This window comes from Lineus longissimus, chromosome 5 (assembly GCF_910592395.1).
Source record: "Lineus longissimus chromosome 5, tnLinLong1.2, whole genome shotgun sequence".
NCBI lineage: Eukaryota > Metazoa > Nemertea > Pilidiophora > Heteronemertea > Lineidae > Lineus > Lineus longissimus.
Genome location: NC_088312.1, coordinates 17,500,669 through 17,522,029, shown reverse-complemented (window position 1 = coordinate 17,522,029; position 21,361 = coordinate 17,500,669).

Genomic DNA, 21,361 nt, shown 5'->3' with positions numbered 1-21,361 from the left:
CCCGAACTCAACTGCAGATTCATTGATGATATCTACCTACTCTAGCTACATGGCAGAGAAAGTATTGAAAACCGAGATGAGCCGAGATGAATGAAAATCATCCCACTATAAAATTTGAGTCAGACATTAGTGAACTCAAGATAGACTTTTTGGACACCAAGCACAGACTCCGATAACACCAAACAAACCAACTTGTTCACTAAACCCAGGGATTGCCATAGCTATCTGCATTCAAGTTCTTGACATCCAGGCCATACCAAGAAAGGCATAGCTTTCAGTCAAGCTATTAGAATTCGAAGGATTTGTTCGAAAATTGAGGACTATGACTCACACTGTGACAATCTTATTCATAATCTCCACCTGAAGGACATAAACTTTCCCATCTCAAGGAAGCAGTAAGCAAGGTCCGTAACATGGACAGAGAAAGACTCATGGAAGTGAAATCAAAGGACACTTCAACCCACAATCTCATTCCTATGGTTACTTCATTCAATCCATCACTTCCCAATCTCAATGAGATTGTGAATAGACATTGGGACAACCTTACCTGTTCAGAAAAAATGAGAAGAGCACTAGATTCTGCTAGCCCCCTGGTGAGCTACAGGAGATGTAAAAACCTCAGGGACATCCTCACCAGTGCTAAAATTAAAGCACAACCTACGGAAAACACAGCCATCTGAGAGACACAAAGTACTCTCCCCTTTGCTCTCCCACTGGGGAAAGGTAGCTTTAAATGGAACAGATCACAATGCATAAACTGTAAAAACATGAACTCCACTTCCCAGGTTACTAGCAGAATCACAAACTCTACTCATAAAATCAGAGAGAGAATCAACTGCAACTCCAAGGCAGTTATATATCTTATAGAATGCACTTTATGCAGTATGCAGTATGTAGGCTAAACTTCACGCCCACTCAAAACTAGATTGGGAGAACATAGATCCGACATATCCAAACAGAAACCAACGTCGGTTGCTACTCATTTCAACTTGCCAGACCATAGTATTAAGAACTTCAAAGCCTGTGGTCTAGAGAAAGTCAACTCAGACACCACACTCTTGGAACGTGAATCCAAATGGAACTACACACTGCGTACTGCCAGACCTTTGGGACTAAACGCCATGAGCCAACTTACATCTATTACAGGAAATTAGGAACTACGTGTACAAGACTATATTTATTCATAGCGTGGGGTACAGCAATATATAGAAATATCGAGAGCCGGAGTATGTCCTGATAAAATAATGAGTCTGATAATATCAACTCCCATCCAGTCCACCAGTCGCATCCGAAGCCATAAACAAAATCTAAACGAGCGCGAAAACTACCATGAAAGGGTTAAAACCAATGACTCAACTATTGATAGAATATGCAAAAAAGATTTCGCTGCATCGCCTGGCCAGTCTCCATTCATAATCGACGCATGCGCACTGGCAAAGTGCTTATTGGAGAGCCGGTCACGTGAGGGCCTGAGCGGCGATCATCAAAGCGGTTCCCAGCAGCGATCAGAAGTGCCCCAGCAGCGATCACTCTCTCCGGACCCTGATCTTTTCATGGGTTAGTTCAATACCTCGCAAATGGCCATGTAGAATTAGCGGAATGAGCGGATTCTGGGCTTCAATCACATGGAAAAGCCAGTATTTTTCGCGATGATCGTCGCCATGCCTGAACTCTGAAGACGAAAGGACGTACGGTAATACAGCGCTGCGCACGGCTACCGACTGAACTAAACTGTCTCTACAGACCAGTTTTCATGTCCTCATTGCGAGTCATGGCTTAACGACTGTAAAAAGCGATTTTTGAATAATCTTTGTGGCGGATCCAACGAATTAAAACTTAATGAATTCATTAAGTTCATTTTGTTTGAAATTATATCATATCTTATACGGAATACGCTCATTCCGCTCATTCCGCTAATTCTACATGGCCCTGGCAAAAGGCAATTGGCAATGGCAATGTGAAAGTATATCAAGCTTTAAAGCAGTGCCTAAGTTTCAGTGGCCTGTGGTCCAACCGATCCAATTGTGAACCTGCGGCCGATAGGCTTGTTTTTGTTTCCTGTGGTTTTGAAGACCAAGCCAATCTCAAAATTAGCGATTTATGAAAGAAGTTGCAATAAATCACTCCACAATGTATACGGCCGGTTGTGCGACGTCATTTACCGTTGAAACTTATTGATGAATCGCAAGTAGAACGGACATTGAGCATGCATTGTAACTATTTGAGTTGCAATGCATGGCTTCGTTTGCGATGCGTTTACAATATTGCAAATCGATTCATTGCAGCTGACTGGTTGATATGCCTCGGGTCCGAATCGCTCAGTATGCGGCAACGGAGTATGATCAGCGGACGATCGCGTCATGCTAATACCTGACTGGATATATGTGGTGATTACGCCGAAACGGCTTCGCAGGCTCAGCCTTGTTTCCGTAAGTCGTCTCACCGACTTGATAATAAGTCGTCCCGCCCAGAAAAAAACATTTCGATGTCCTTTCCCAGCCACCGTAATAAGGTGAATGGCAAATAAGTTTATTTGATCTATCAGTTAAGTCATCATCCTGTATAAAAAAATTGAAGTGGCAGCAACGGAATGTGAATTATGCGCTCTAGGTTTATGTAGGAGTTTCTGAAATCTTGTAAAACTGACTCTGTTTCCTGGTGAAAACTTAAGTAAATTAGGGGGGGGGGAATGTCATATTGGTATTAGCAGAGGACATGAATGGTAACAGCGCTGCCATCTAGTGTGGGTTATTGGTAAGCCTCCTCTGGGAGAACGAGTTGTGTCATTACGGAGCTGAGACCGAATCTGTAATAAGAGAGTTCTATGTTTGAAACATACGATTTATAAGTGATATCCGAGTCCGACATCAATTGTTCTAAGGATGCTAGGAACCCACTAATACAACAAGAGGGTACCCCCAGGTCCTGGTGCCCATCCTATGGATTGGAGTAGGCTTAGTGAATGTGACAGTGATGATCAAAATGTTGCACAGTACATTAAAAACAAAAAATTTTTTTAAAGTTTACATCATATATATACTCTAAAACATCGAACACAAGGAATGAGGCTCCGCCCCCATTCATTACAATGGAGGAGGGATTCTAAGTCCTCATTAGGGAGTTTTTTTTGTATTCATGCGCGGCCGTAGTTCCTTAAAAAATCTTTGACTTAGCAGTTGTTTGGGAAAAGATGTTTTGTAATGTTTTTTTGAGTTTCTGAAACGTGGAGCGCTACTCAATTGGCGGCTAACAAGAAACTACACACTTTACTGTTGTTGCCGACGTAAGTGTATACTGAACTTGGGATGTGCGTCGGCCCCGTGTTGAAATGCCGTCCAGTACCAGTTGGTGCGTTTTTCGCTGATTTGTGCAAAATTCAACATATCTCAAAAGTTCAATGGTTGACCCGCGATTTTTTTTTTTTGTGTAGCGTGAGCAACTGTCTTTCATGGGAGAATGGTCACTGTAAGAATTATCCAGGAAGAAATGCATAATATTTGGGGTTTTCCGTGATTGTCCGGCCCAATTGGCAATACATTGCCATTTGGTATGGTGAAAAGAGCTAGGAGCTTATGCGCCGGTTATGAATTATTCAAAGAAATAAAATGCCCGATTTAACATCCTGCAGAATCAGGGGAATCGGGCAATTCCAGTGATATACGACACGAATGGGTTGTACTCATGCAATCACTTTGGAAACGCATTTTAAAATAGATGTTACGTCCTGTTAATGGAGCACGTCATCATCGCGTACATTCGGGAAAAACTCTAATATAAATTTTAAAGAAACGACACAATTCACTGTCAATGTAAACCAGGATCAGAGCAAGAACACATGCGACTCCATTGGCCAGTGCCATCAATAAAAGAATACCCAACTTATTGGCCCATCCCCATTCAAACCATTGTAATGAATTTGGGTGGAGCCTCATTCACTGTATTCGAGGTTTTAGAGTAGGCCTATAACAGCGCTGGGGGTCTATACTTGTCTTAGGGCCTACTTACCAATAAACGAAGGAAGTACACCGTAAAACACATTTTCTGACATTTTATATCATTGAGCTTATATCGAGGGCCACAGTGTCGAAATTAAAAAATTTAGAACGAAATCAGCGCCTCTAGTGTCAAGATTGGATATTAGCCTACTAAGTTTTGAACAGTAGCCTGTGGTCTAACCAATCCTCTTGTGAACCTGGCGCCGATAGGCTTGTACATACATCGCACTGAAGAAAGAGATAGGCTAAACTTTGCTGACATGGAACCAAATGGAGCACACCATGATTATATCAAGTCAGAATGCTTTGCTAATGGCAGTGATGAAAATATTGAAATAATGTTCATGAGTACGAGTAAGTAAAGTAAAGTTAGTTCATGAATGCATGAGTTCGCATGCTTATTCATTTATTGCATGTATATGGTTGCAGTGTTAGGTCGTGCATGCATGGTTGCAGTACTGTTAGGTCGTGCATGCATGGAGGTATTATCTACCACTAGGGCTGAAAGGGTGGATGTTGTCCTGGATGCTGACAAATGGTACCCAGGTTCGAGATCGACTGGACAATAAGCACCCTGGGTGCCGTTACACTCAAAAACAAACAGCACCCAGCTTCTTCTACATTTTTCTATGTAACCGAGGTTGGCCCCACGCTCACGGAGGTCACGTGTCACGATAACCATCATTTTGCAAGATGGCGACTGTCCCTGTTTCCAAATACGCAGCAGATCCATTCATTTTGTCATCACACAATTTTTCATTCTCTGAATATATCCCTCCTACATACCTTTTCTGAATAAATTAAATCATCCGAAATGTGCTTTCAAAGACCTAGAGGCCTAAACGCGTTTTTTTCTGTTTATCTATTCTTTTTATTTCGCACACTGCTAATGCCGCAAGTACCACGGCGCGAGATGAAACGAGATTGCAAGAAACGTCCTCGTCCCTAAGATCCGTAAGCCAGGCAAAAAGAAGCTGGGTGCTGTTTGTCTAGTGTTATGGCACCCAGGGTGCTTATTGTCCAGTTGATCGAATTTTGCCACGCAACTATAGCAAAATAGAGAGCAAAGTTCTAGTTTGTGATTCATTTTGATACTTCAGATTTGGGCAGTAGACCAATATAACTTCGTCATCAGTTTGGTTTTAAGCAGGAAAAACATATTTGCCTTTTTTGGATGGACGTGTGCGTTCGATTTTTTTGTTTAAGTCCTTGAACATGAAAGTTTGTTTAAGACCTTGAACATGAAAGTAGTTTGATTATTGGCCACTAGGTTGCAGAATGTCGCTCACCCAAATTCTTCACGCAAATAGAGCTAAATAGAGCTAGTTCTCGTTGTGATTCATTTTGATACTTCAGATTTAGGCAGTAGACAAATCAACTTAAAGTCGTCAATGTGGTTTTAAGCAGGAAAAACGTATTTGTTTTTCTTAAAGTGCCTTTTTTGGATGGGTGTGTGCGATTGTTTTGTTTATGCCACGTGACCTCGACCATGTCGACACAAAATTGAAATAAACCACCCTTTTCTGTCATTATTTAGGATGGATATTTCCCTAATAAAAATATAAATATAATTGGCCAATTTCTTAGGCATATGTAGCAAATTCCCATGAAGATTTGAATTAATTTCAACCAATGGGATAGCAACCACGACCGGAACAGCTCGGAGAAATCGGTAAAGTTTACGGAGTTAATTCAGCGCCATTTTGAAAAACCAAAGAAAATTGATTGTAGCTTCTGCAAGTTGCTCTCGTCATTTCCCATTACTCCCGCACACGGGTGTATCTTAATTTATATTTTATGTTTTATAATTTTTATATTATATTTTTTTGGTAAAGTGGATTTTTGTGGTGAAATGGAATAAAAAATCTGCTACAATAATGAAAACTCCAGTCAATCTCGACACTATTCGATTTAAATTTCATCACTGTGCAAGTTTGTGCCATGCATCTCTGACTCTGAGGAATGCAAAGTGACTTTTGACGAATACCGATTCATCATGGTCGTATGTTCAATGGCCACTGGGGAACAGCAGACTCAATGAAAATGTTTGAAAAAGAATCAATCAACATTGCCATCATCATTTGGAGAATATAGTCCTCACTGTTTTTCTAGGCTGGTAAAGCGTTAAATTTGACATTGTTGCAGGCAGATGTGGCATCCGGAGGTTTTATAATTTGTGTATAAAATCTTTAAAATATCAACCCGGGCCGAAAAATTCACGCGGCCGCTGATGAGTAGGAAGCAATTTTTTTAATGTGGCCTTAGTATCAACTGCAGTGTCAGCACATGGCGGCGCTGGCTGAAATATGGTGGCCGCAGCGAAAGTTTCAACTGGAAGCCATGATGAAAGCTCAAGCCCATTTTAAAGAGGTCCGAAACCTCCAGTAGTGACATCTGTCATGTCTGTAGCAAAATTATCAACTATAGGTCCCGATCTGCGGGTTGTGCAGCGCTCGAGGCTGTTCAGATTTGCATGCACAAGTTCCGTTTTCAATAAGGCAATATGGCGCCGGTTCTATGCATGGGTGGCAACACAATGACCAATTCATTCATAAAATCTATGCAAATGAGAATTTACTACGATTAACCACTTAACTGTGGAATTTGTTTTCCGTTAACCCACCCCCAGTGGGGGATTAATTTGGCGAAAAATACCATTTTGAGCTTATGTCGTCACGTCTTGTCCGTCGTCCGTCGTCTGTCGGGCCGTCCGTCTGTCGGGCCGCGTGTCGGGCCGTCCGTCCGGCGTCCGTCAACAATGGTGGCACGTTTGCTCACCATTGAGTCTAAGAGGTTGAAACTTGGTGTGTGGATGTCTTATGACAGCATGACCTGACATACCGAAAATCATTGCAATTTGACCTACTTTCTGGGCTCCAGGCGGCCATCTTTGAAAACCTTAATTGGCCAATATCTCATGAATGCTGATAGCTAGGTTCTTGAATTTTTTTCTGTGGATACCTCTGAAGAGACTTCATGACATAATACCCGGGTTTTTGATTTGACCTACTTTTTAAGGTTACAGAGGTCAAACTCTTTAATTTCACCGCAGGTGGCACGTTTCGTCATCACTTTTTGTAGACTCTTTAAATTTGGTATGTAGACACTTATTGAGCATCTCTACATGTTGACCAAAAAAGTAGGTCAATGTGACCAACTTTTCAGTGATAAGTAGGTCAAGTTTGTAATATCCTATGAACACATTATTATAGAAAATTGTGTTGCCCAAGGTTACACATGACTTGACCAAGTCAGTGTGATTTCTCTCTGTGTATTTGCTCCTCTCTATTTCAAGACTATAGCTAAATTAGGCAATATTTCAACAGTAAGTATGTATTGTAAATAGCCTGCATGCCTACTTACAACAATATCAAAGCAGTGCCAGGAATGAACCCCCTCTGGTAGAACAGCCAAAATGACCAAGTCAGTGTGATTCCTATCTGTCTATTTTTACTGTCAATACTTCTGATGAGACTTCATGACATAATATCCAAGTTTTTGATTTGGCCTACTTTTTGGCTCACCGTAGGGGAGTCTATACGATACCGCAGTGTCCGTCGTCGTCCGTCGTCGTCGTCGTCGTCCGTCGTATCCTAGTTCAAAAACAGTGGCACGTTTTTTAACCGCTAGGCCTATGAACTTAAAACTTTGTACACATGACCCCCTAGGTCAGATGACCCGTGACACTAAATTTCTGTCCGATCTGATTCTCTACTTGGCCACCAGGGGGCCAAATGTGGATATCTGAAAAGTGTGATATCTCGCTTATTAGTGACTTGTTTTCGATAAAACTTTTGTGGTAGGTACTCATAGCAAGGATACATCATATATCTTACGGGTTTTTAATTTGATGTACTTTTCAAGGTCGCAGAGGTCAAATGGCGTGAATTGGCCGTTTGAGTGTAACTATGGCACGTTTCTCAACCACCAAAGCTATGTGCTTGAAACTTGGTACATATAACCCCCTATATCAGATAACCTCTGGTGCTGAATTTCAGCCTGATCTGATTCTTGACTTTGCCACCAGGGGGCCAAAACAGAAAAAGAAGTGCAATAGCCTGCTTATTAGCAAATTGTTTTTGATGAAATTTTTATGGCAGGGACCCCTAGCAAGGTTACCTCAGATGTTGCACGATTTTTCGGATTTGACCTACTTTTTAAGGTCGCAGAGGTCAAATGGCGTAAATTTGCCGTTTGAGTGTAACTATGGCACGTTTCTCAACCGCAACAGTTATGAACTTGAAACTTTGAAAAAATGACCCCCTAGGTCAGTTGACCTTTTACACTGAATTTTGGTTCGGTCTGATTATTGACTTGGCCACCAGGGGGCCCAAACTCAAAACTCAAAAAGTGTGATTTCTCGCTTATTACTGATTTGTTTTTGATAAAAGTTTCATGGTAGGTACTCCCAGCAAGGATACATCACATATCTTACGGGTTTTTGATTTGACCCACCTTTCAAGTTCACAGAGGTCAAAGTTGAAAACTTTACCGTTTTGTCGTTGTTCAATGTAAAGAGTTTTAATTTTGTGTAATGATGCACCTAAGAAGCCACTATTTGTATGCCAAGTTTCAGCCAGATCGGAATTCAAATATGGCCGAAATTGCATGTTTTGTTGGTTTTTCCTCGTATTGTGGCAATCCAAAGGTCGTGAGTTCAAACCCCGGTCAAGGACAGCCAAAAATATTTTTATTTTTCATCTTTTTGTTTTTTAGCTCAGCTGACTTAGTCAGCCGAGCTTGTCAAATAAGTTGTTCAGTGGCGTCCGTCTGTCCATCCATCCATCCATCCATCCATCCGTCCATCCGTTAAACCCATGATGCACATTTTGTAACCGTAAGACCTAGAGACTTCAATTTTGCATTTCTGGATACTTCTGGTCAAACTCTACTTTCAAAACAAAATTTGTCGCCATTCGACCTACTTCCTGCGAGCGAGAGTGCATGAAGGAAACTGGCCTATATCGGCCTAGGAGTAGCAGAATTAGTCGAAATATGCTCTAATATTAAGATAAAATTCTTGAAAATCTATTTTATTGAGAAAAAGTTCAAAATTTTAACAGGAGAGGGCGCTACCTGCCTTTTAATTATTTCTGCCGATTCAAATTCCCGCCCGATGACGTCAGCCATCAATAAAGTCTCCTATTTGCCAGTTCTCAAAACATGGCAGCTACACAACAAAAGCAGTAGCTCCAGGAATAAATCACTGTTCACTTCAGCTTCGTAATCGATTGTACCCCCACTTTATTGTGTTTTGTGTGGTGTTCCTATTCAATCAACGATGTAAGGCCTTATTGTGTTGGTTTTAATGGAGAAGGTGCATTATAAGCGGCGTACGAAATACCGAAGCGGAGACAAAATGGCGGCATGTTGTTTACGCCATGTGCAATAATCTTCGAGCTCAATGACACTCAAGTACCCAATTTTCTGCTTAAAAAGGAGTCTGGTAGGCGATATTATCACTAGTTCGTTCCAGTGGTAGTCATAAGGTCTTTAGGGACTACTTTCAGAAATTAGTTCTTGAAAATTTGGCCACATTTCTGTGAAAACGATATCGGAAGTGCATGCTCTGTTCGCGATGACATCGCCGATGTATTTTGAAGTGGAGAATTCCCACAGTATGTGCAGTGAATCGGCATGATTATGTTCGCCTATTAAGTTTTAGTTCTACGATTCTTTCATGAGTAAAAAGTAGACATTCTAAGCAATACAATAATGTCACTCCCATAAAAATTGATTGGAAATTGAGGGAGCTACGGCATTCTATTCGGCAACTGGCAGCGCTGAAAAAATACATTGCATACTGTACAATACCAAATGGCACATTTTAAAAAGCGCTCATTGGACAACGTAGGGAATCACCAGAAATGACGTCATCGCTGGTCTAAATAGAAAACTACGGTGGCGCAGTAGAGCACAAGAAAAGGTTTAGCATTAACTTCGTCATGCAAGCTTCAGCAACAAAACGATTTCTCATCAATGATTTATTTGATCATCATCAGCTTGTTTCCCCTGATAGATAAAAAATGATTTACAATTTCCATCAAAGTTTTCTATTTTGTGTATACTCACATGTTATTTAACTGGCAAGGAGCCAAGCAGTTTTGAATATTCGCGGGAAAATACTTCGTACTTGTTAACGAGGCTATGACAATGAGTATCCTCATTCATCGCATAAACTTCATGTTTCGGTAAATATTTTCATACGATGATTTCACCCGAATTATGGTCAGGATTGAGGAATGAACAGTGGCATAATTATGTCAACCAAAAACATTGGTACCGTGGTGAACGCAAAAGGATATCAAATACCATGGAGCATGCCATTTTCATGCATAATGAACTAAACACCGGGAAGATATTAATGATGTTAACTCAGCTGAGCGCCAGGCCCTTGGGCCTCTTGTTCTTTTCTGAGTTCTATCTTACATTTTCTTCATTTTTTGATTTATTTGGTGCCATAGATTTAATTAGACGGCCATCTTGGAAATCGTTTTTTGCCGATTGCTGTAGTGTAACGAGTGATGAAATTGTTATGGTCAGGTGGATGTGTCTACATCACATATCACCCTGGTTTGTTATTTGACCTACCTGTCAGGGTCACTGAGGTCAAAGTTAAAAATATATTCACCATTGTCATGGAGTGGCACGTTTCTTCACTATCATTTTCACCTAGACTCTACAAGCTTGGAACCACAAGTCTCGGATTCACCACTTGGCCAGGGCCTGCTCTGAACTGGTCACAGATGCATGTATAAATTATGAGAGGCCTACATACTGTAGCACTTTCTGTAACTTTGAGTGTAACTGTCTACTAAAAATACTTACGGTGAGCACAATGGCCCCTGGCCGTTTCATGAAGGTCACATGTTCAAACCCTAAAATTTCAGCAAAGGTGGCGCATTTCGTCATCAATTGTCTTAGACTCTTCAAATTTGGTTTGTAGATACCTATTGGGCATCTGAACATATCAACAAAACTCAGGTCAGTGTGACCTACTTTTCAGGTGTAAGTAGGCCAGGTCATAAAACCTCAATGTCACTCATATATCAAGACTCCTTCACTGTGTGATCTTCAAAGTGTCATTGTATCATTGATTGATAATGCCATGATCAAGCTTAACATTGTGCTGATAACATTATGACCTTGACCTAGTTTCCAAGGTCAGAAAGGCCAAACTCTAAAATTTCACTACTATTTGTCACAGATTCTTCAAATTTTATGTGTAGACACCTATTGGGCATCTGTACAAGTTGATTCTAATTAGGTCAAGTGTGACCTTATTTTGACCTAGTTATCAAGTTTACAGAGGTGAAAAGGTTAAAATTGTCATTGATAGTGCCACATTTTGTCTTTTTAGCTCACCTCTTAGCAGAGGTGAGCTTATCCCATACCGTGGCGTCCATCGTCCGTCGTCGTCGTCGTCGTCGTCGTCGTCGTCGTCGTCGTCGTCGTCGTCGTCGTCCGTCGTCGTCCGTCGTCCGTTAGCAGGGCACGTTTCGTAATTGTTAGAGCTATTGAGTTGAAACTTAGTACACATGTACCCTTATGTAATGACACCTTGGAGACCAAGTTTCGGTCCGATTCGTTTCATGGTTTGGCCACCAGGGGGCCAAACGTTAAAAGTGAAAATATGCAATATCTCCCTTAATAGTAGTCGGAAAATTTTGAAAAAAATATGGTAGGTACTTCTAGCAAAGGTGCATCATATATCCTCCGGGTTTTTGATTTGACCTCCTTTCAAGGTCACAGAGGTCAAATGGTGTAAATTGGCCGTTAGGATGTAACGATGGCACGTTTCTAAACTGCAATGACTATTGATACCAAATTTGGTACACATTTACCCCTTAGTCAGGTGATCTCAGGGACCGAAGTTTGGTCCAATATGATTCACCACTTGTCCACCAGGGGGCAAAATCCAAAAACCTTAAAAATGTGATTATTCCTTAACTTCTTGCCCGATTGCCACCAATTTGATATCATGGGTACATCTAACCACCATACAGTATATGTCACACAGGTTTTTAATTTGACCTTCTTGTCAAGGTCACAGAGGTCAAATGGCGTAAATTCGCCGTCAGGCCGTAACTATGGCACGTTTCTTAACTGTAATGACTATTGATCACAAATTAAGTACACATGTACCCCTTGGTCAGGTGATCTTAGGTACCGAAGTTTGGTGCGATCTGATTTGCCGTTTGGCCTCCAGGGAGGGGGCCAAATCCTAATCTCTTCAAAATGCCATTATTCCTAGTAATGACTTGCCCGATTGGCACCAATTTTATATCATAGGTACATCTAATTCTAACAACCATTCAATGTGTCACCAGAGGTCGAATGTATTGTAAATTGGCCATTTTGGGGAAATTGTAATTGCTTGGACCTACATCAAACCTAACACTACATGACACAATACCATGCTCTTTATCCATCTTTCCTCCACATGAGGTGAGCACAATGGCCCTGGCCATTTCATTAAAAAGTCAATTAAACCTCAATGTCTCATTTCATCTACCACTAAATGATTTCCAGGTGAGCACAATGTCCCCAAGACATTTCATTTTCAGTAAGTACATGAAGTATGGTTTATTCACCTTGTAACACAATGCCTTGTAATTTCCACAGTCACAGTAACAGTAACTCAGTAACACACAGTTCAATCTGGAATCTATCTAGCCTGTCTAGTCATCCTGATCTGACACATCCATGTCACCTGACCCATCAGATTCATCTGCTGGATTCGGCAGAATGTCAGTGTTGTACCTCACCAAAGTGTGGTAAAGCTCAAAGCAAGGGGCAGCACACAAGGCTTTGTCACACTTTCTGCAGTAGTAACTTGACTCCTTCCTCTTCTTCCTAGATTGAAAAACAACACACCTACGTGTAGGTTTGTCTTTCTTGGGAGTGGGAGGAATGTGACTGGGGAAGTTACGCTCACTTAGTCGCTGCGGCATTTCACCATGAGGAGGTCTACCTTGTCTAGGCTTGGGACTTGATGCCAAAGCGTGCTTGCTTTGATGAAATGCACTGTTGCCAGCCAAGGCGGCCTTTCCACATCATGAGCGATTCATCTATTGCAATCTCCTGCTCTGGCTGGTACACGGACTTGAATTTCTCGCGCAGATGGTTTAGGATAGGGTACAGCTTGTAGAGCTTCCTGAACACATTTGGAATGCCAGGATCCATCATGGTGTTGTCTGCAAAGTGCAAAAATTTGCACAACAGAAGGAAGCGATCACATGGCATTATATCGCTGAAGAATGGCATTGCAATGGATTGCCGCTTGCTGAAGTACATCTGGTTATCTGGCTTCTGAATAATCCCTTGTAGAAAAAGGAGAGCCAATAAAACCTGTATTTCATCAGAGTTTGTGTCCTGCCATTGTTTATAACGTGACGTACGTTTCTCCTGATCCTGTGCTCATCAATGAACTGTGCAGCATAGAGGTTGGTCTGCTCCACAATAACTGCTAAAATGTCATCATCAAAAAACAGTTCAAAGTACTGCACTGGATCATCCTTATCGTCAACATTAGCCTTCAACCCTGGTACAGCAGTAAACTGAAACCTGTCACGACGCTGTCCATTTTCTGTCCAAGGAGGTTGATTTTGAATTACCCGCGCTTGAACTTGGTTGCCACGGCGACCACCTAACACGTGCCCGATATTACCATCACTGCCACTGTCAGAGCTTGCATTGTCAGGCATATCATCACCACTCTGACTTGTTGCATTCTGGGCATAAGGTTCATCATCATCGTTACAAGATACATAATTAGACACTTCATCGTCAGAATCGAGTATCTGTTCCAAAAGATTGTCATCCAGAACACGCCTCACCTTTTGCGGCGCTGCCATTTCCGAGAAATCGCCGACAGTGCTGCCACACCTCAATAAAACTTGAGACTAAACATCGACGAACTTCGAGGAATCCCCATTGACGATCATGGTATTGCATAGAACTGATATGACTACTAGAAAATAAGGTATAACAGTATGACGAGATATCTTGTCTTACCCAGTAGCGGTGCACACGTGCATGACGAGATATCTCGTCCTGCACAGTTAAGTGGTTAATGATACTATCATTGGCTCAACTCTTGAGCCTGTGCAATGACGTGGCGTCTTTCATCGTCGTCATCAACTGGCGGCGTATGTTAGCACGGCACGTTTCGTAACCGCTTGAGGTCTGGACTTAAAACTTGGTACACATGTACCATTAGGCCCTTGGGCCATTCACACCAAATTTGGTTCCAGAATTATTCTTGGTTTGGCCACCAGGGGGTGAAATGCAATAAGATAAAACATACTATAGGACCTGTGATTTTGGTCGGATGTCCATGAAATTTTTTTTGAAGGTACTCCTAGCAAGGAAGGATACATCATATATCGTACATATATAACGTTTTTTAATTAACCTACTTTTCAAGGTCACAGAGGTCAAAGTTTGCTAAATCACCGATAGGTGGCACGTTTCGTTTCTATTGGAGCTAGAAGGTTCTAAACCAGTGTGGACGAGTATCTAGGAAATAAGCTGTTTTTTCGATTTTCTGTGATCTCAGCCCTCAGACTGCAAAACAATCCAATATCTGCCAATTTTTAAGAAAAATTAAATTTGCCCCACACGGTGGCACTAGTGGCCACTGAATGACTGTAACTTGAGTTTCAATTCCCGCTACTGCCAGTTGACATCACTTCCTGCGCGCATGTCACGGATACGATCCCTGCGCATACATGGCTGTCCATTTAGAATACTTTTCCTGGAGAGGACAGCTTTATAAAATCTACAAAAATCTTCAAGATGCCGATAAAAATATTATAAGCTGATTTTATTTACCATCAATGGAGAGTCAATAAAGCTTTCAGGGTGATTGTTATTGTTTGATTTCACTGTATTTCCTTGAGAAAAATGCTAGAAATCGGAGAATTTTCTAGCGAATTTTGAACTGAGGATATCAACACTTTGACAGCAGCTGGCAGGAAAACATCAAACTAACAGGGACGAAGATAGTTTGATTCACCAGGTATGTTTGTTTTCTTTAATATTTAGATCATTGCTTGAACTCTGTTTATTTCTGGCCTTATTTAATAAGTACATGTAGGTTTTTAGAGAAGTTTGTTAACTGGTAGTTCACGACCCGGGTTTACATTGTTGCATGAGATAGCATGAGTCGGCTACTTGGATTCGAGGTTGATGTATTCATTTTCATATATTCTACCTCGTCCATCAACTCCACTTTTTGACTGAAGGTGTAGTTGTGAAACGAAAGGATTTCGAGCACTGATTTCATCATGAGCAGAAATTAGGTCTAATATTTTATCGATGGTTATGAGATAGTTTGTATCAAAGGTAGATATGTACTTTCTCCCCCTGCACCTTTTCTCTTTTCAGTGATGAATAATCAATTCGAACTACTTTTTGGCTCACTGTAGGGGAGTCTATACAATAGTGCAGTGTCCGTCATCAGTCGTCGTCGTCGTCGTCTGTATCGCCTGTATCAAAAACAGTGGCACATTTCTTAACTGCTAGGGCTATAAACTTGAAACTTTGTACACAGGACCCCCCAGGTCAGGTGACCTCTGACATTGAATTTTGGTCGGATCAGATTCTTGACTTTTTACGGAACTCTATAGGCTGGGTTGGGTGTTGTCTCTGGAGGGTCTGTACAAACACATGACAAGTAAAACCAACGACCTGTTTCTATAAACTATTAGTCACACCTGACTTTATTCACTAAATCCAACATATATAAGCCGTACAAGATTGCATAAAATAATTATAAAACAAACGCAACATACATAACAAACATGTAAGTACCTTATAACTAGGCCAAAATAAACAGTATGGCCGAACTCATCATGACGCTTAAAGGGACATTTACATGTAACTCAATGATTCACCAACATACTCCCACCTATTGGAGTAATTCAATACCAAGTGACTCAATACAGAATCTACTACAAATAAATGATAAAGACCAACCGTTCACAACTTTTCTAAATCATGGATGTGAGAGTACTCAAAAGTGCACCAAACTTCAAACACATTGCAGTGCACTATATAAGAACGAATCGAAATAACAGTAATTTTTTTTTCCTTATTTACTTTTGGGAGAGCACATGAATAATACACATCACAACACTGGTACTTAATCCAATTCAATGAAATCTCTACCTTAGGACCATATTCTGTTCAACTCAATAATATGTCCACTTACTCAGATCTCAAGAGACTGGCTCAAACTCAACTATGAAACTTCTAATTATAACTATAAGAGCTCCCCTAGCAGTCTTAACCTCGACACTCCTACATTTGTTAAACTGTCTTTACCAGGAAACTCTTCTGTAACTAAGCCTAGGGGCCATCTCATCCGTGACACATTGTCTTCTCAGATGAGGACTAACGACCTACTCCTACCTTACCTTTAGTTTTGAACTTGGTCACCGACGGTGGGAGATTACAGATGTAATCTTTGCTCCATATTTCCCAGAACAGCTCTAGACTTCTCTGTCGAATTAACTCTCTCAGTCAAATCATCCGGAGATATTTCGACCTCTGATTCAGCAAACTTCGTCTGAAAGCACGCATTTCTACCTTTTAAGAAATGAGAAGGAGTTAGTGGTTTAAGACCATCTACATCATCACTTACAAATGTAAGAAGTCGTGAATTGATACGAGCCTTAACCTCCACCAAACTAGTTTCCAATCCTGATCGTACAAGACACTGAGCCCCTACAGACTTCTTCAACGCATCCTTGACAAAGCGTACCAGACGCTCCCACCATCCTCCCCACCAGAGAGAATGGGTAACAATGAACTTCTATTGATGACTTTGAGCAGCAAGGTATCTCACAAGTTCCTTCTGCATGACTTCAAACGTCTTAGCATTGTTAGAATACAAAATGGAAGTGAAACGGGCACCAAAATTACCTTCTCATCTTCGTAACCTTTTATGTAAACCTAGTTCCAGGCACAACGGTTTATTTCGTTTATTTTCGGACAAATTGTCAACAACTCTTTCTATCCATTTCCTGGATGCGTCGCCATTTTATCGGTCATGTGACCAGGACGGCGGCCATCGCTGTTTACAATTTTCTCGTATTTTTATTGGTTCTTCCTATCACGTGAGTGGCTGAGGAATGCCGAATGACCTCCTTTCCTACAGCACCGCTAAAGTCAAATTACATTTTTAGTTCTCTCACAAAAACATTTTTTAACGTGCAAGTTTGGGATTTATCTCAATTAATCGTAAGTTTAGTTAATCACTCCTTAGCATGTGCCTCGAACTACGGTGTTTTAAGTTATATTCAGTGCGATCTCTGCCAGGAAACGAAGGCTTTGTATCGGGTTGCTTGGTGATCTTTTCATATTTTAATTGGGGGTGTCTTTGTGCGCGCAGTGCATTGTGGATCGGAATGTCAGTTGCATTATCATGTGGTCACGTGAACTTCTGGTATTTAAAGGGATAGCGTGGGTTTCCTAGCAGACCGGCTCAGATGCGATAAGACGCAGACGTTTTTCTCCTCTTGCTAAGAGTCGAGCATTGGTACACTTTTTTTCATCTCCTCCTTTCTTCAGGAGTTGAGGGTACCCTTTTTATTCCTCTGTCTGTGTCGAGGTGTGGCTTGATTCTTCTTGGATTAGTTTTATTCCAAGAGCTTTTTTTTATATCATTTTTCCATGCCGGTGTCCTGAGGATTAACCCCTGGCCAGTCTGCCTAGGTTTGCAACAGTTGCTAACTGTTGCCCTGACGTATATTTGATTGTATTGTTCCGATTGATGACTTTCATGCCATGGATGAGTGGCCTGTCTCCCTGATGTTTCATGAGGGACCATTTATGTGCGATTGTTGTAACTGTATTGTGATGTACCTGTATGTATCAATGTTGTAACCGGGTGTGGGTGACGTGATCATTGAGGATAAATGTCGTATATTTTAACTGTTGGCCTGGACTTTATTTAATTGGATTACCTGCCTGATGTCAGTGTATATCAGGGGGCGTCATTCTGGGATGAGAAATTTATAAGGAGGATCAGTAAGTTTGGCCAGAGGCTCTGACCTGGAGGTCACCACTGGTACTTTTAGCCCCGAGGTTGTGACAGAAGGCAGACCACGCCTAGCCGAGAACCGTCTTAGGCCCAACAGACAAAGACTCCGTCAGTTTCAAATGAACTGACCTCACAACTGCGCACGTTAACAACAAAACATGGAGTTTAGTTTCCGGAAGATCAAAACAGTACAAAGGACTGATGTAATCCATGCCTGTTACAGTGAATGGAGGGTGCTGTCAGGGATATCTGAAAGACATACTAATTTCATAGAGGTTAGATAAGGAGAGGATGCTGTGGTGGCATTTTCTTTCTACGTGCCTGAAATAACCCAGCCGAACACGGTGTCCTATACTACAAGGCCCAACTCTGGCAATCTTATCACACCTTGTTTGACGTAATCCCAGTACCTGTCTAGGCCTTTTAACCCTTTCGCTGCAGATGTACGCTTTTTTGCGACCAAAAATAATTTCCGATCTGTGCCGATGTACGTGTAACACAATCCTTCTTGCGTCGTCACCCCCACACTTGACCAATACTGCCCACCGTGTGAGGGGGGTTCAAACTACTGAATATATTGGCTGGAGGGAAATTATATAGTCAGATTGTCTAGGCCATTGAGTGACAACGACCTAAAATGAGACTAAAGCTATAATATTATACCAATGATTGAGATATTTATTTGAATAAACAACTACAAGCGGAGCCTAATGAGAAACATGGGAGCATGTAGCCAGTCATTAAATCATGACTCTCAACCGTTGCAACAGCAACTAGAAAACCTGTTGCCAAAACTGCAACCAGACCCTGAAACTTATCAAACGCCTCACCAAAGACCAAACCAGGTGATCTTAACACTAAAAATCACTAGGTTTGTACTGCAAAAATGTATATATAACCCACATTCAAGTGACGACGGTGAGACACAGTGACACGCAGGGTTCGGAGAACAACACAATCAGTGTTCTGCAAAATACAAGGGGATGGGTATTAAAATACCTTAAACAAGAACTATTAAACGTCGAACCCAATGTGGGACTCTGTCATCTCGTAATCGAAACAGTAGATTTACACACGAATTTCTGCTATAAAGTATAAACGTCCTCAATACGCGGATGTCACTTGCGACAAAGTCCAAACGCTATCATCACTTGCGACGCGACAACCTGGAAAAATAGCGCAATGTCCTACGATGAATAGACGCTGATCAGCATTCCACGATGGCGTTACAGTGAAACGTCACTATCCTCCAAACATACAACACAGTGAGTGCGGCACGTCCTAAAAGCACGGCATCGTATCCAATAGTCTATGAACTCTATACGGCGCTCAACAAAGATTCCAAATCGTCACGATCATGGCTAGTAACTATTAAACTAGTCCATCACTCCTCCTACTCAAATACTCAGATACTGCACTTAGCGTAGATCACAAATCATCACAATCACGACTGGTATAAGTCCATGAAACTCCTCATGCTGCACCCAACAAAGGTTCTAAATCGTCACGATCATGGCCGGTAACTAGTCCATGAACTCTACTCTGCTCTGATAGTACCACGGTTACACTCGGCAAGGGCTCCAAATCATCGACCCTGGCTAATAATATTAGTCCATGGAACTCTCTACACTGCACCCAGCATATTAATAAATGCCCGGAGGACAAGTCTCTCGTGAATATCAAATGAATATGCAGTTTATCAGAGACAACATTTCATCATAACCACTCAAAGTGCAGCAAAACTGTCAACTTCAGGCCACGAAATGCAGCAGACGACGCTGACCTCTCACAGTCACAAGGTCATTTGATTGAATGTCACTGGGGCCAATTCATTTCAATAACATACAATGTTCCGGGCTTCACCACTACATCAAACGATGCCTGGATTCTTAAATCATAATTTCACAATGTTCTTTCTTAATTTCTTCGATCTTAGATGTGACTTTTATTCACATTTCTCCAGAGAAAAACTGGTTCTCTCAAACAAATTTGGAGCCCATTCTTATTGTTTACAGTTGGGAAAAACCAAAGATATCTTATTCGACCATTGCTCCTAAAATACAAACTTATGCAATTTAAACCACCTTTTACGTCTTAACTTTTTAGCTCACCTCTGCTAAGAGGTGAGCTTATCCCATACCGTGGCGTCCGTCGTCCGTCGTCGTCGTCGTCGTCCGTCGTCCGTTAGCAGGGCACGTTTCGTAACTGTTAGAGCTATTGAGTTGAAACTTGGTACACATGTACCCTTATGTAATGACACCTTGGAGACTAAGTTTCAATCCGATTCGTTTTATGGTTTGGCCACCAGGGGGCCAAACGTTAAAAGTGAAAATATGCAATATCTCCCTTAATAGTAGTCGGGAAATTTTGAAAAAAATATGGTAGGTACTTCTAGCAAAGGTGCATCATATATCCTCCGGGTTTTTGATTTGACCTCCTTTTCAAGGTCACAGAGGTCAAATGGTGTAAATTGGCCGTTAGGATGTAACGATGGCACGTTTCTAAACTGCAATGACTATTGATACCAAATTTGGTACACATTTACCCCTTAGTCAGGTGATCTCAGGGACCGAAGTTTGGTCCAATATGATTCACCACTTGACCACCAGGGGGCAAAATCCAAAAACCTTAAAAATGTGATTATTCCTTAACTTCTTGCCCGATTGCCACCAATTTGATATCATGGGTACATCTAACCACCATACAGTATATGTCACACAGGTTTTTAATTTGACCTTCTTGTCAAGGTCACAGAGGTCAAATGGCGTAAATTCGCTGTCAGGCCGTAACTATGGCACGTTTCTTAACTGCAATGACTATTGATCACAAATTAAGTACACATGTACCCCTTGGTCAGGTGATCTCAGGTACCGAAGTTTGGTGCGATCTGATTTGCCGTTTGGCCTCCAGGGAGGGGGCCAAATCCTAAATTCTTCAAAATGCCATTATTCCTAGTAATGACTTGCCCGATTGGCACCAATTTTATATCATAGGTACATCTAATTCTAACAACCATTCAATGTGTCACCCGGGTCTTCTTTGATTTGACCTACTTTTCAAGGTCACAGAGGTCGAATGTACTGTAAATTGGCCATTTTGGGGAAATTGTAATTGCTTGGACCTACATCAAACCTAACACTACATGACACAATACCATGCTCTTTATCCATCTTTCCTCCACATGAGGTGAGCACAATGGCCCTGGCCATTTCATTTTTAAAACCACTATTTAGAGACCATTAACTGTTAGATAATACTTGTCTGTACCTCGCAACAAAATTATTCACACAAGGACTACATCACAAGGCGGATGAAG